We start from the raw sequence: 14591 nt of genomic DNA on the forward strand, positions 1-14591 counted from the left end.
AATCTTTAACATGATACCATCCATAGTGCATAAAACTACAATTCTCCAATGGTTGTCTGACTTTTTAATTGACTATTTTTATTTGAAATTACTTACTTCTAACTAGAATTTCATGAGCTTTACCAGACCTGGAAGCAAATGAAACCCAAACCATCAGCAGTTTTCAGCTGGTTCCTTACCCAAAGCTTAACAATTGACTACTCTGGGTAAATCCTTAGCCAACATATTTTTCCAAGACAAAGTCAAATTCAAATACCGCAGGTTTATTCCGCTCAAGTTTGTTTTTCTTTTCATAAGTATACAAGGTTATTCTGCTTAGGTGAAGAGCATGAGCTCTAGAATCAGATAGAATGGAATGCTCTCTGGAATTTATCCTAAATTATTTGTACAGACTTAGGGAAGTGATCTACTATCTCTGAACCTCAGTGTCCATATTTATAAATTGTGTTGGGTATGTGACCTTTGGCCTAGAAAACAGAGTCATAATAATTATTGTATTTTACCCAAAAATATGTGAACTATGTTTCACATCAATAGTGGTAAAAGTCTACAATGCACAGAATATTTACACAGACATTTTTTTTTTGCTCTGTTTGGATTTTTTTTTCCCTTTAAACACACACGTATTTCTCAAGATCTCTGGAGCTAGTAATTCATCTTCATTCTGTTTCCCTCATTTAAGTCATTTCACTACCTTTTAGCACCTCATCTGAAGGATCACAGAGTGAAAAAAAAATGTGGGTACCTCAAATAAGAGCCCCCTACAAAATACATGTTTTTCTTATGAGTCAAAGGTTTCCTCATGCATCATCTTGGAGAAGTTATATCCCCTAATCAGACTCTTTCTTTTTTTAATCAGCTTTTTCAAAGCTAGATAGGTTTGATTGAATGATGGCTGATATCTTCTCTGAGTCTGTCTCCAAGGATTCATTTTAATAGTCAAAGCATCATATAATAAATAAATTCATTAAGCTAAAGTGAAGGCCTAAAATAAGATCTAAAACTCTCTTCATAATGTAATCATTCTTACCATCTTTGACCATGGCAACAAATAATCTCTCTTTTTTAAATAAGCAAGCCTCACTGTATTTCTCATAAGATGAAGTTCACAATGAACCCTGCTTAAGGAATTCGAGTTCCGTTTCACTAATAGGCTTGGTCTTGGCTGTGGGCTTTTTGGAAATGATTAAATATTACAAATGTATTCCACATGGAGGAGCACATGAAACAATCAAGTAGCAAAATTTCAGAAGAAACAGAGAGAATATTTTTTTTTTAGCTCAAAAGTAAGAGCCAATGTGGGTTGGGGGAGGGGCTGAGAGCTTAGGGAGTAACTGAGATATTGGGGTGAAGGAAGGAATCTGAAGAAAGTGTTTCTAAGCAATGTGGGAAGACTCTTCAGGGACCCTTAGACCTGGATCCCCGCTCCCCTTGGGTATCCTAAGAGCCAGGAAATTTCTAAATTCCTTCCAACCAGAGTTGAGCAGGCATTTTGTAAGAGGCTTTTTTTTTTTCCCCCAGAAAGAAAAATCAGTAGACATCATCTTTAATGGAAGAGAGCTACAGCTGCAGGATTATACTGATCTGTGAAATGACAAATGAAAAAGAAAAGAGTTAAAGCGACAGACTCCGTGGCTGGAACTCTGTAGTTAAGGCAGAAATGCTTTGCATTTTTGAGAGAAGAGAGCAGATCAGAAGCAGGAGAAAGCTATTCAATCAAGACCTATGTTCTGAATTAAGAAAATGTCCAAAGTGGGGCATTAAAAGCAGATCAGAGGATGCCAAAGAACTGATAAGATGAAAGAGGAATAAAACAGACAGTTACCTACCAGGGTAGCTTTTTTTTTTATGAAGCCAAATGGTTTGTGGTAAATGCAAAGGTTTTAAGGGCAGAGAGCCCTTTCCCTGGGCTCCTCCACTCATATGCATGTGGCCTTGGTCAGGTCAAGCTTGGAACCTCTGCTTCCTCACCTGAGCAGGGGAGTTAATGTGTGACCTTTGTGTGAAAGTGTGAACTCATGATTTAGGGCTGTGAATCTTTCCTCCACCAAAGTCAATCCTCTCTCCTAAGTCAGTCTGTGGGTGTGGTGAGCAGACACCACCCTCCTCCTTATAAAAACACTTCCATTTCTTTGAAGGCAGTTTATTAGATCACCTCTTGGAACTGAGGTATCCTTAGAGGAAAAAAACCAGGAACAGTTCACAGAATTCAAACTGCTGTTTTCATCTTTCTCCCCTCCCCCAAAGATTCAATTACTGAGAGGGAAAAGGTGGTGTGTTTTTAACAAGTTTTTCACGCTGAACTGCTTAGAGATGTACATTAGGCCTCCTTTTAGTAATAGGAAAAAATTATCTCGTCATGAGTGGGCTCTCTTTCCCACCTCCAGCAGAGGATTGCAATCAATCAGCCGGACAGCAAGATTGATTTTCTAATTAAGCTTGCATTTGTATAGGTGCACAGAGCCATAGAAGGCTTCCCTACAGTATCTTCCCAACACTTTCCTATTTGTACTCATTTATACTCACACTTAAAGCCCTTTTAAAGTTGGGGGGGAAAGGGTTAGTCACTCTCTCCATGCAAATATCCGAGAGAATCTCTGGCTTCTGCAGGAAAGAATTACATCAAGTTATTGAGAAAAAAGAACACATTGACAGGCGTTCATTTGGACTCGATTTGGCTCCCACATGGATGAAACTTGCCATGGTGGCCCTGCCTCCCCGCCCCCTGCCACCCCCAGGGCCCTCCCATGGTCGCAGCTGGGCCAGCCAACACAGATGGCTGGAGGAGACAGGCTTTTAGCATTCCTGAAAGCTCCATTTCAAACACTGCTTTGCCAAAAGGGTATAGGAGGCTTTTGTGTAGGCCCTGTGATGAGATGTGCTCACGATTTAATTTACTTACGGAAAGAATATGAAACCTTGAACAGCTCAGCCAGATTCTGCGTCCTCCAGGGACTCCACCAGAGGAGAAAACTTACTTTAGCAATTCTGGATCCAATGTGCCGGTGCCTTGTTGCTCATGACCTTCCTTCAGCAAGAGTCACTGGGGAATAAAGCTGAAATCAGGAAGAAAAGCTTGCATCTTTTTTAGTTCATTCCTGGTACATCCATTACCTAATATTTTATTTAAAAGCTCTGTCTTTCACTAATTCAAAATGCTGGGTTCAATTTGGGAAGCATTCTGACCTGAACTGGGATATAGTCTACTTATTGTTCAATGTTTAAAAAAAGAAAAAGAGAGAAGGAAGAAGAAGAAAAAAAAAACAGTAGGTAGAAAGAAAGGAAGAAAGCAAGCAAGAGAGTAGGCAAATGAAAAAAAGTGACTAAGGGGGTGGATGTGTGTGATGGTCGATCAACAAAGAATTTGTTTTAAAGACCTTTAAAAACTAGCTTTCAAGTGGCACCATTCATATTCATTAAGTAGCCTCTGGTTTTGGTGGTACCACTTCAGTCATTCCTGTCCCCCTGTGCTGTACAAATACAAAGTATTCCAGACTGAACTTGCCATCCTTTCTAAACCCTGATCCTCTCTCTGATTTCCCTCTATATACATATGGCCCCACTGTGCTGCTAGTCATTAGGCTCAAAACCTGGGCATTGCTATGGACATATACTTCCTTGAGCCCCATATCCAGTAAGTTCCTTGTTCTATAAAGCAGATCTCTGGTTAAACCAGCGTAATTTGTTATCATTCCTTACTTGGAATATTGCAACAACTTCTTCATAATTACTAACAATTAAGAATTACTAATTTTCTAATTATTTCTCAAGAGTATTTGGATTCTGTCATCCCACATTCAAAGACATTCAGTAGCTGTCCACTGAATCCTATCGTGGCACAAACTCCTCAGGTCAGAGGCCTTTCTGTACTTCTCACATGACATTGATGGTTCAGTGATTTGTATAGAAGGCTGATGATACCTTCTTCAGGAGTGACAAAGATTCTTTGCTTGATCAAACTTTAGTTAGGTTCCTAAACCATCTTCTAGGCCTGTGTATTTCCTTGTAAAATCCAGTTTCGGAAAGAACCCTCCTAAGTCAGTTCACAAGAAATCCCTTGATATCAAGTCACCCTCACTATCTAGCCATCCTTGATATCTATTATAGTTTGGATATGAGGTATCCTCCAAGGCTCCTGTGTTAATGAAGGAATCTTCAGAGGTAAAATGATTAGATTATGAGAGCTCTGACACGATCTGTCCATTCTAGGTTGAATGGATTAACTAACTGGGTGGTAATTACAGGCAGACAGGTGTGGCTGGAGGAGGTGGGTCTCTGGAATGCACCCAGAAAGGGTTCATTTTCCCTGTGGCCCCTTCCTGTCTCAGCTCCCTTTCTTTGCTTCCCAATCATAATGAACTGGCAGCTATCCTCCGCCATGATGTTCTGCCTCACCTTAGGCCCAGAACAATGGAAATGGATAATTATGGACTGAGTTTCTGAACTTATGAGCCAAAATAAACTTTTCTTCCTCTAAGCTGTTCTTTTCAGGTATTTTGACCATAGCAATGAAAAGTTGACTGACAATAGCTGACCAAGCACTTCATCGTCTTCCATCGTCTTCCATCATCCCCAGTTGCTGTCTGATCACCCTGGCCTGTCTTTATCAAGAATGCTTTTAAATAGATTTAGCCAGAACCCTCTTTCCCCCTGATGTTACCTCTTAGCAATTTTCCACTCCCACCTGCTCCTTGATAAATTCCCACTTACCCATGCTGTACTTGGAGCTGAGACCAATCTCCTTACACCCCACCCATTGAAAAATCTCATTGTCACGGTCCCTGACTTGTTGCAGTGGTACAAAGTTAAATCTTCCTTACCATGTTTTAACAGTATCACTGAATTTTTTTTTCTTTACAGGGCATCTGGAAACTGTGTCCAGGTGGTGTTTATATGCTTCAGTGACTAGAGATCACAACTGCCATTTACTGAGTGGGACATTTAGTATCTTAGGAGTAAGAGAGTCACAGCACACAGGACCCTATTGAAAAACACTACTTCAATTCTGGCCAAATTTAACTTCAATCTTTCTCCAAATATATGTCACCCTGGTTACAACCCTATCCACTTTTTTTTTTTTAATTTTTTATTGTGGGTTGTTCAAAACATTACAAATTTCTTGACATATCATATTCCACACTTTGATTCAAGTGGGTTATGAACTCCCACCTTCACCCCATACACAGATTGCAGAATCACATCAGCCTATCCACTTTCAAATTATCCCCTGTTCTACCTCTTCTGATCAGGTGTCCTGATCTCAACCACCTTCGCATGCACACACACACACACACACACACAACTACGCTTTCCCCTGTTTGCATCTCAGTTAGGGAACTTAACCCAATAAGACTTTGAGAAATGAGTTGGCTTGACAATCCCTCTATTAAATTGTAAGCTTCTTGAAAATAAGATCTTATAACAATCATTTTTTATATAATTGATGTAAGCTATATGTATAACTTACTTATGTAATAAATATTCAACACGTAGTTGGGAAATCAGTCTGGGAAAAGGCCCAGGGAGTTAGACAGAGCCTGAAGAACTGAGTTAGACAGAGCCTGAAGACCACAGCAAATCATATCTTCAGAAAGGGGAAGACAGAGAGCAGAGGGAAACTGTAGTTAAAATCAGAGGTCTAAAGAAGAGAGTCCTGCATTCCAGATGAGAGGCGGGGCCTCAGTGGTCAGGCAAGAAAGGGTGAACCAGTCATCAATGAGCAGTTTAAAGAGGCATAACAAAAGAAAGGACAATTTAGAACCAAAACAATTTCATCAAGTCATTGAGAAATTGGGTGGTCGGTGGTCTTGACAGGTTCTGCAGGGGAGTCAAAGTCGATGAAAGGGAGCAGCTGTGTGGCAGTGGAACAGGACACAGCTGAACTCTTGTGTTGCCCCAGGCTCTGAGCTCTTATGTGGTTCCTCTGAGGGTGAGCATCAATCCTAGCTCCATTAACATGAGCTCTGTAGGAAGGAAGAGACCACTGGGAGCATTTGGCCTATGCATTTGCAAGAGGCAACAATGGCTTTTAGAAGGAAAAGCTGGGGCAGGACCATTAACTATCCAGCTGTTTGCCAGAAATGGTTGCAGATGGAAAGGGAAAGAAGCAACTTTTCCAGAGCATTCTCAACCACATACATCAGGCTCTTGATTGACACTGGGAAAGAAAGTGACTTGGGAAGAGAAACAACACCTGAAGGCAATTTTTGCAGAAGAAAGAAAGGTTGAAACAAGAGGTCTATGGAAAAAAACCACTGAGCTATGTGCTAAAACTGAAACCAGGGAAATAGTAAAAATGTGCAATAAGGAATTTTCAAAGGGAGAAGTATTGTGATCTCAAAACATGGACAGAGTCTCACTGCAACAGAGAGGCCAGAGTTAACCAGTCATGGAGAAAAATTATGGAGAGTAGAAGCCCCCTGACCAGACAGAGCACATTCAAGTGGTACAGACCATAAGCTAGTAGAAAGAGTTAGAATAAGAGTTGGAAGAAATTGAAATTACACTGAAGCTCTATTTTGGAAAACTAATAACCATTAATAATGGCAGAAATCTCCAAGAAAAAATATCAGTGATTATGTATTTATTGGATGACTATTTTTTTTGGAAGCATCTTATTAGAGGAGGTGATTTTTGAAATAGGTCTCAAAGAAGAGAGAGAATTTGCACAAAGAGGAAAAAAAACGAACCTTCCTAGATATGCAAGCACCATGAATAACACTGTGGAAAAAGCATATATCAGAATATGGAGAGATGAGTCATATCAGACAAAAGAAAGAATGGAGGAGAGGAAGGGAATGGGAAGAGGGTACTGGCACTACTGAGTTTTATCATAACCTATCCTGTGAGCCACTAAATGCCAGGGAAAGAAAGACACAGAACTCAGGGACATAGTGAGGAAATGTACTCACTGGTCTATAGAAGAATTATTTATTGATATGGAGAACAATAACACCCAAACAACATGTATAAAAACCCCTTTGCCTCTCTTGCCACTCAAATCCCCATAATGATTTTTGCTTTAAAATCCTGGGAGTGAGAAGGATTCTGTGGGCTTCCTAGACTTGGGCTGTTGCCATCCTCAGCATGCTCCTTTAACTTTGAGAGTCTCAGTTGCATTCACAAAGGAATGGTGACAGAGTTAATTAGAGGAAAAGTTAATTAGAATCTAGGTCTTCTAAAATTTCTCCCTACCTTCAGCAATTCCTCAAGTTCCTAAAAGTGCTGCTGAGAGCAAAAGATTTGCACGGAAGCAGAACTTGGTGACTGTGAAAGTAATTCTAATATGATTACAGGGAGTCGGATGTGACTTGCACACATAGCATGGTTACCAGTTGGCCATTTGGGGATAACTGGATGTCAGGAACAGAAGGTCTAAGCTGTGTCTCTTTCAGTGTTTGGTGAAACACCCAATCACTTTAGGTGAGCAGAAAAGAGGAGAAGGGGAAGAGAGCAGGCACTTGAACAAAAAATTGCTATCACAAAAGAATACAGAATTCATCCTCAGGTATTTTTTTTGTTGTTGTGTAGTTGTGTAGTAGTTGTTGTTATTGTTTTATTTTTTGGTCTCATCCTGAAGACAAAATTCAGATTAGGGATAAGTAGATGGAAAAAGAATTGCTATAGTGTATGTGTCCAAGCCAGGAGCAGGAGGAGAAATCTGGTTAATAAGGATCTTTCATAAAATAAATGAAATGAAAGCAACTACTGGAATCTTCACTTTATCCTTACAGTTGGAAGTCTCGGACTGCAGTTTTCATGTCTCTAAAACGAGAGCAACATTACCTACTTCTTATGGTTGTTGTAAAGACAAAAAAGACCATGTACCAAAAGCTTGACCCAATGCTAAGGCCCATGCCTTATGGATTCTATGATGAAGAATTGTGTGGGCAGGAACTGGGAAAGCTTTAGGGACACTTTTCATTATGTGAGGTTCCAGTCAGGGTGTGAATGGTGGCAGTAATAGTGCTGTCATAAAAATCAGCTGCCGTATAGCCAGATTTACATGCTTGCTGCTCCCTGAAGTGAATTTTTGGTCTGGCACCCAATGAAATGAATCGCTGTGTACCAAGATGAGTGCAAATCCGGCATCTATTATTGGTATCTTCCTTAATGCCTTCAACACCATTAAAAAAGTGAACCAACCAGCCAACTGGAGACTGTTCAAGACTAAATAAACCTTTGGAATTGTTCCACGCCTTTTGCAAAATTACAACCTACTTAAAATAGATGGCCTCAGAGGTCAGTTTCAAATATGCTCTGTTGGATGTCCATATTTGTTTACTTCCATCCAAAGGCAATTTGGGGGCAAGTAATTCAGACAGCTGCTTGGGGCATCCAGCACTAAGTGCAGACGCTGCTATTCCTTGAACAAGACGTGCTGCGCCACTGCTTCTATTTTAAATGGGCCTCCCATCCAAGATCGGAGATGGCAGGGGCCACGAAACAAGAGCGCAGGCCTCACAAAGGATATTTACGGATGCAATGAGGTAGAAAGGGGTAGGAAAAGGGCTCTGCTTACCAGGTTCTCATCTGGAACCCTACTTGGTCTATAACCATTCCTACCCCAAGCCAAAAGATTTCCTGGTTGTCAAACAGAACAATAAGTAATTAAATGAATAAACGAACAGCCCTAAAAGCTTACTGAAAAGTTACACATCTCAAAAATGGAATAGTTTCCACAAAGCACTATTTAGGGTAAAATAATCAAGAAGAAAAGAACTAATATGTGCACAAGATGAAAAAAAAAAGGAAATATGTTTATGACAAAGCTTTCTTTTGGCTTTCAAAAAACCCCAAACAATCAGTTTTATATACATCTCCCCCTCTTTTCATTTCAATAAAACAATAATATTAATTATTAATAGTAATGATAATAATATCATTATTATTATAATATCACTTTCATGGGCAGAAAAAAGACTTTTGTCACCAAGAAAATCTGCAGACATTGAAAATATTGATAAATTAACTATCAAGACAGTTTTAGAAATCTTTAACATCAATTGTGCTGTATAAATTAGTTCTCATATTTGCCACTGATTCATCTTACAATAAGGGAAAAATTTGATCTGGATCTTCCAAGACAGAATTTTCTTACACATTTGGAATATTTTATTTAACCAAAGAAGAACAATAATTATGAGAAGTCTGCCTTGACTACCAAGCCTAAACTGATTTTTTTGTTTTATTCAGTCTTTCATAATTAGTCTGCTCCACTCAGGAGCTAATTATACACAACATGTGTTTTTTCTCAATTGTTTTATAAAAGTTTGTTTCCCCAACTAGATGGTAAGCTTTTTGACAGCTTTTTTGTATATGATATGTGATATATATCATATATGTATGTATAGGTATATATAAATATGTAGATACATATATTGTGGTGCTGAGTATATAGAAAACCTTCAGTAAATATATGTTGAGTGAAAAAAGTTCCGTTTACTACAGTTTTGAGTGTCACTAATATGAGATACTACTTCAATTAGCATTCTAGTCAACATGCAGGTATACTAGAATCACCTGGCTGCATATTTGATTTACCTTGGGAAGCTTTGAAACATTCCCATACCCCATTCTAGATGTTGATATTAAAATGGGGGGCGGGAAGAGTAATGCAGACAGGGAATGGATCTCAGTGGTAGAGCATTTGCCTAGCATGTATGAGGCCCTGGGTTCAATCCTAGCACCATGAAAAAAAACAAAAAAGCATAATACCATTACCATCAAGTCACTTACAAATCTAGGATGGAAGGCAGATATTGCAGATAGTAGTAAATAAATGTGTCTCAAAATCGTTTTAGGCAGACAAGTCACACTTCAGTTGATCATGTTATAGCTTCTTTCGTTATTATTAATACCTAAGTATCATCTCAGTTGGACCCAGGTATTCCCACAAACTTCTCCAACAACGTATTTACCAATCATCCTCTTAAATGGGTTATTTTTGCAGATATTTAAATTCATGTGTTGTGTGCTAATGCCGATGAGTTTTGCTTAGAAAAGAAAGTCCTATTTATGAATTACAGGGGAAGATAATATGTGAGAAGCAACTTCCTAGCTTTGGACATGATATATTATATTCATATCATGTATTCCAACAAAGATCAGGGGCCAGATTTATCTTCCTGCTTTAAACAACTAAAGAGCTGAACAAACCAGCTTTCAAGATATCAAACACTGGACACAAAAAAACACTGATCCCTAAGACATGGCAAACAGGGGAGGTAAGTCCTACTAGGACCTCAACCGACTCCCTGGAAAGATTCCAGACCATGGAACAGAGAAAGGGAGACCAACCAAACAGGAGAACTCCCTGAGGGAGGAAGTGGGGGGTCGTTCCAGGGAGACCAAAGTGCCTACAGTTCAAGGAGGACTAAAGAAAGAACTAGAAGGACTTACAGAGGGTCTTCCTTACCTATTCAGCTAACTACTGATGAGTAGATGAGAACAAGAAATATTCAAAATAACTGGAAGGACAGTACCCAGGACTTCCCCAGAGGTAGTACCCGTGCCGATTTCCCACAGCCAGCGTAAAAATCTCACAAATCATGGTTATCCACTGGAGTGGCTAAATCCAGTCTGCCACCATTTTTGTAAACACAGTTTTGTTCACGGGACGGGCAGACCATGTAAAGTGAGGAGGTTTAATTGGAACACAGCCACACCCACTATTTTATGTATTTTCTTTGACTACTTTTGTGCTACAGTGACACAGTTAGGCAGTTGGGATGGAGACCAGAGGGTTCACACAGCCTAAAATATTTACTGTTTGGGTCATTAGAAGAAAAATATGTAGACCCCTAAGTTAAAATACTACGTGCCTCACCTCAATAGTAAAAAAGAAATTAATCCTAAACTAAATGCTTTTCTGGTTTCATTTAATAAAGCTTGCTTTTAAAGCTAGATTGAATTATTTCCAAGTAACTTAGTTATGCTATAGAATAATGTAACACTACGTTTTGAATTCCTGTATAATTTTTTTAAAAAATCCAGCATCCTAAAATATAAAATACACAAAATCTAGCATGCAATCAGAAGTTACCCTGCATGCAAAGAAGGGAAATACAATCCATTATATAGGGGCAAGGGAAGGGGGTTTGGTGCTGTGCAGGGGAGTCACAATCAGTTTAAATTAACCCAGAAATTTTACAGGTAATAAAATGTACAGACAAGGACATTAACAGTTATCATGACAATACTTTATAGATTGGTATTTCAGAAAAGACTGTACATGCTGAATATTTTTTGAAAGACCCAACTCAAACAGCCATTTAAAACAAAATAGTAACAATGTATTGGGGGATTTTCATATATATAGAAGTAAAAGTATGGTAAAATGAGCACAAAGAGTCAGAGGAGTGTAAATGGAATTGTATTGTTGTAACATTTTTACATTATTAACTAGTTATGTATGAACTGTACACATGTATATAGTAACTTCTAGAGCAACAACTAAAAAAAAAACACACACACAAAGCATTCATTTCTGATATCATGGTGGCGTTGAAGTCCTGGTTGACATTTTCCCATTTCTCCATATGTTTTTCACATATTTTACAAATTTTCTATAAAATACTGGACATTATTTGTAAAAAAAAAAAAAAATAGCAGAGACTGAAGTGAACAAAATTTACATACCCATCCCTGCACCACCCAGAAAGGATGCCTCCCTCCCTCTATCAGGCCAGCTGTATTCTGTGCTCTTCAATCTAGACTTTAGTTGGGTTGGGCACTGCTGCGGTTAGCTTTGGTTCCCCACTGAGCTGGGAAGGGTGGCAGAGGGAACTTCCTGTCAGCCATCTTGAGATCTGAGCACCTCTGAGACTCAGGAGATCTGAGTGAAGTTATTGGGTAGATGTGAAGTTGTTGGGTATCTTGATTTGCTCTCCAGCCACACCCTCAGCTTTCTGTGCCAGGAAATCTTGGCTGTTTTTCCCTAACGCTTTCTATGTCAGATTTACTCCACCTTCTCCTCCTCCGCCAGCAATGGAGATATCTGTGATCCTTCTCTACTCCTAGGAAGAATATATCTTTCCCAGAATTTGATTCATTGAGCTTTCTTTGAGTCCTTCAAACCCTGATAGGTTAAAAAAAATAAAAATAAAAAATCTTTGATTTTTGTTGATACCCAATTTATTTCCATTGTTGTTAGAATGAGAGCAAAATGGTCTCTTGGGAATTTTTCTATTCCCAACCATAGACAGATGCTGTCTCCAGTTAGGAGCTTATACATTCAAATAAGCCACACAAGGTGGCCATTTGTTGCACAAACAATAAAGGTGGAAGCAGCAAACCTCAGGAGAAGGTGTATTAATTCAGACTTCAAATTAGTTTTAAGAAAACAAGACCTTAAACTACTGACTCATGAGATGTGAAACCAAACTACTTTAATAAATTATTGAATAAATTATCTATGTAATTTAAAAAATAATGAATAAATTTAAAAATAATAAATTATTTGCATAATCCCCAATTTTTAATCTTTAGGAGGAATTTCCCATAAATTTAAGTTAAATTATAATTTATCTAATCCAGAGGTTTTCACACCACCAACTCCAGGGAACTCTAGATGTCCCTAAGACTATTTAGAGCTGCCACAGGACATAAGTGGAAGTCTAGTCTGCTCTGAGTCTCATTCTCCACATATCAATATTGCTTTTATTAGGTTTTTTTTTCTATATTGAGTTTCAAGTCAGATATTATTTGAGATGAAGGTTCTGATTTTTTCAAAACTCTCTCACTCTATCTGTACACACACACACATACACACACCACCCACACGATCACCAAAAAATAAAAATACATCTACACACATAGATACACAGATATCTTCTTGGTGAGAAAGTGAGGCAGTGATAGAACTGAGTTCTCTAAGATCACACAGCTAACTAATAGCAGAAAGGACCCTAGAACCCCTCCCCGCCCAGTACATTTTCTTCTCCACATGTTTCTTCTCCTCACTAATTAATCTTCCTGTCCTGGACCACTGTAATCCCCCCACCACATTGGTTGATTTTAATGTGGAACCGTGGATGAGCGGGCCTAGTCGGGTTGATGAATGATTTCTAGAGCTTTGGAGGCTCTCCCGTGACATCAGTTGGACCCAGGTGAAATGGTAATCACCAGTGTATAAATGATTTGGACACTGTAATTTCCCCCTGTGATTTATTTTGCTTTCTTCTGTTGATTTATTTGGAATGTGCTCTGCTACATCTTCCAACCTTGCTACTCTTTGAGCACCAATAAACGTCAAACAGATTAGACAGGCCCATTACTCAATGGGCACATTCCTAAAAGCGGTATAAAGGTGAGAGCCCAGCAGTTTCAGGTGATTGGAGTATTTACAGGATGTTAGGAAAACATCTGCTTCAAAAATTCAGAGGTTTGAAAGTTGATGTAATGTTTTATTAGGAGCCTACACCATCACTAGTCACTGTACAGAAAATATTAAGCCATTATAGAGTGAATGAGCTTTGAGTACCTATTACATAGAATGGGCTGTACAGAGACTGGCCCTCTAATAGCCACTTAGAGTGAATATGTTTTGCTTTTATCAAAAGAGAAGAGAATAGAGCACATTTTTATAGCTTTGCTCTAAGACAAATGTGGGTAGAAAGAGGATTTTTTTTTTCTTCAGTAGTGACCACTTAGGTTTGGACATATAACATCCTTGCTCTGGTATAAAGCTTCAAAAAGCAGATAAAAGGTGGCAACAATTCACTTAGAACAGATTTTGAATTTTTGTTTATCTTCATTGTTACCGTAGTGACCATTAGTGGATCACCAGTTACAGAGCCAAGCATTGTATACAACCTCACTTAATCTTTATAGAAATACTAATGTCTTAATGCAATTATTCCCAATTTACACATGAAGACACTGAGGCTTGGAGAGGTCGAGTAACATGCTCTTGGTCACATGTTTAGGGAATGGCAAAGCTGGGATTCTAACCTAATCATTCATTCCAAACCCCTCATTTCATGTCACTCTTATTCTCAGTTGTACAGAAAACAACCAGCTTAAGGTTGAAATAATAGCAACCAGAATAAGTTGTTATGGTTATTTTATACCCACCAGTAGTTTATAGTGTCCTTCAAGGATTCGTCTAGAATAATGTCTATTGCCGCGGACACGCCACAGATACTAATGGACTAGTTCCAGAATCATATTTATACAATTTCCTTTTCTCTAAGATTTAATTACATCTCCAGCATTTTGTTTGTAATTTCTGTGGCTAATGGGGTAGTTGGTAGGGAGTTTGCAGATGAGGAAGCTCTATGACTGAAAAAAGAAAAAAATAATAATATATGAACTTCACATGGCAGGAATCAACTAGTATTTCCAGTCCACAATGCAAAATTCACTGTGTAGTTTCATATACATACATAAATGTACAAATGTGCATGCTCAGGCATGCACGTGACAGAAAAATGGGGAGATGCGGGAGAGAGTCCTTTTTTCTCTTGGCTTTGCATTTCAGAGAGAACAGCAGTTGGATTCATCATTTATTAATCACAAGTTTTGGTGCTATGACTTTAGAATAGAAAAGCATTCCTTGATTTTCAATGCATATTCTGCTAATTGGTAGG

At 38.7% G+C, this 14591-nt stretch overlaps 1 long non-coding RNA gene across 1 annotated transcript in view; it reads right to left on the reverse strand.

Annotated features, from left to right (window-relative positions):
* LOC125620056 overlaps positions 1-3127 on the reverse strand; it is a 28331-nt gene extending 25204 nt beyond the window's left edge. Inside the window, exon 1 of the long non-coding RNA XR_007351644.1 lies at positions 2979-3127. This is a non-coding gene — a long non-coding RNA (uncharacterized LOC125620056). The remainder of the gene's footprint in view (positions 1-2978) is intronic.
* Between the last annotated feature and the right edge of the window lie 11464 nt (positions 3128-14591).

Source organism: Marmota marmota, unplaced genomic scaffold, assembly GCF_001458135.2.
Source record: "Marmota marmota marmota unplaced genomic scaffold, marMar, whole genome shotgun sequence".
NCBI lineage: Eukaryota > Metazoa > Chordata > Mammalia > Rodentia > Sciuridae > Marmota > Marmota marmota.